Genomic DNA, 2,710 nt, shown 5'->3' with positions numbered 1-2,710 from the left:
CAGACCTCGCCGGCTACCCGCGCCTCCTACTCTCGGGGGAGGTCCGGGTCAAACCATTGGCGAGGTGGGAGGGGGGAAAGAGGGGAAGGGGTCTGGCCAAAGGGGGTCTCTGGGCGCCCCTCTGCAGGCGATAGGGGGGTCGGGGTCTCCAAGGGGTCTCCAAGGGACCCTGGTCCCCCTCGCCAGGCCCCGCAAAGGGGAGGGTGGAAATGCTGGGAATGACTCTTGGAGGTCCCCCCCCCTTCCCTCCCGACCGTCGTGGTACGAGCCGGACTTCCTCCTTCCCGGGGAGGAAAAAAGAAAATGGAAACTTTCTCTGCGCAAAGGGAAAGTGTTTTTTTGCAAAGCGCGCGGGCGCCTTTGCCTGGCAGGGCGTTGCGGGTGTTCCGGGGAGGGGTGAGGGTTTTTTGGGGGGGTGGAAGAGGAGAAGGTTGCGTACAAAATGCATGCATAAATATAAACACACACAGGCATGCATGCAATTTATTAAATAGGTATATTTCAAGGTTGAATGAATCCCAAACCGGAATTAAGATTGCCGGAAAAAATATCAACAACCTCAGATATGCTGATGATACTACCTTGATGGCAGAAAGTGAGGAGGAATTAAAGAAGCTTTTAATGAGGGTGAAAGAGGAGAGCGCAAAATATGGTCTGAAGCTCAACATCAAAAAAACTAAGATCATGGCCACTGGTCCCATCACCTCCTGGCAAATAGAAGGGGAAGAAATGGAGGCAGTGAGAGATTTTACCTTCTTGGGTTCCATGATCACTGCAAATGGTGACAGCAGTCACGGAATTAGAAGACGCCTGCTTCTTGGGAGAAAAGCAATGACAAACCCAGACAGCATCTTAAAAAGCAAAGACATCACCCTGCCGACAAAGGTCCGTATAGTTAAAGCGATGGTTTTCCCAGTAGTGATGTGTGGAAGTGAGAGCTGGACCATAAAGAAGGCTGATCGGCGAAGAATTGATGCTTCTGAATTATGGTGCTGGAGGAGACTCTTGAGAGTCCCATGGACTGCAAAAAGATCAAACCTATCCATTCTGAAGGAAATCGGCCCTGAGTGCTCACTGGAAGGACAGATCCTGAAGTTGAGGCTCCAGTACTTTGGCCACCTCATGAGAAGAGAAGACTCTGGAAAAGACCCTGATGTTGGGAAAGATGGAGGGCACAAGGAGAAGGGGGCGACAGAGGATGAGATGGTTGGACAGTGTTCTCGAAGCTACCAACATGAGTTTGGCCGAACTGCGGGAGGCAGTGGAGGATAGGCGTGCCTGGCGTGCTCTGGTCCATGGGGTCACGAAGAGTCGGACACGACTGAACAACAACAATATTTCAAGGTTGCTGGAAAGCTAATGGTATATATGGTCTTGTTGTGAACCGCCCTGTGAGACCTCTGGGAATAGGGCGGTGTAAAAGTTTAATTAATGATAATAATTATTATATATGCGCACCAATTCTCAGCACCGTCTTAACGGGCGTGTGCTAAGAGTCTGTTGGGACTTTCTCTCGAGTATGGGCAATCTTACTGGAAGGCCAGATGCTGTTGGACAAGAATGCCCTTCTTCATGCAGCACAGTTAAACTGTGGAACTCACTGCCACTGGAGGCAGGGGTGGTCACCAACCTGAATGGCTTTAAAAGGGGATTGGACAAATTCATGGAAGAGGAGAGGGCCATGAATGGCTTCTAGGCAGGATGGACGCTGGACTAGATGAGTCACTAACCTGATCCAGTAGGGTGTCCTTATGTTCTTGCATGCTCGCTTGAAAGTGTGGCTTTACACCAGATGTGGGTGACCTTAGGCCCTCCAGATGTTGCTGAACTACAACTCCCAACTTCCTTGGCTGTGCTTGCTGGGGCTGGTGGGAGTTGTAATTCAGTAACACCTCGAGAGCCAAAGGTCACCCACACCCCTGTGTTACACTCCGGTGAAGCGTGTTTTAAATGGCTTCGGTCCAGTATACCTGAAGGAGCGTCTCCACCCCCATCATTCTGCCCAGACACTGAGGTCCAGCTCTGAGGGCCTTCTGGCGGTTCCCTTGCTACGAGAAGCCAAGTTACAGGGAACCAGGCAGAGGGCCTTAGCGGTAGTGGCACCCGCCCTGTGAAACGCCCTCCCACCAGATGTCAAAGAAAAAAACAACTACCAGGCCTTTAGAAGACATCTGAAGGAAGCCCTGTTTAGGGAAGCTTTTAATGTTTAATAGATAATTGCATTTTAATGTTCTGTTGGAAGCCGCCCAGAGTGGCTGGGGAAACCCAGCCAGATGGGCGGGGCATAAATAATAAATAATTATAATATTATTATTATTGAGATTGCCAGCCGTGCTTTCCTAAACGTTGCCATAATTTCAATTGGGGGGCAATAGTAAATGATCTCTCTAATGAGTATTTAAGTAATCGCTTTGTAGCATCAGGAAAGCGGGTGTCCCCATGTCCCTGAACTCCAATGTTTATATGCCTCTGAACTCTGTACTAAAGGTTGGGGTACTCCCTCAATATCATATCAAGAGAAGAAGAAGAAGAAGAGTTTGGATTTGATATCCTGCTTTATCACTACCCGAAGGAGTCTCAAAGCAGCTCACATTCTCCTTTCCCTTCCTCCCCAAACAACAAACACTCTGTCAGGTGAGTGGGGCTGAGAGACTTCAGAGAAGTGTGACTAGCCCAAGGTCACCCAGCAGCTGCAGGTGGAGGAGCGGGG

This window comes from Lacerta agilis, chromosome 12, assembly GCF_009819535.1.
Source record: "Lacerta agilis isolate rLacAgi1 chromosome 12, rLacAgi1.pri, whole genome shotgun sequence".
NCBI classification, from domain to species: Eukaryota; Metazoa; Chordata; class Lepidosauria; order Squamata; family Lacertidae; genus Lacerta; species Lacerta agilis.
Note: the sequence above shows the minus strand (reverse complement) of the source record.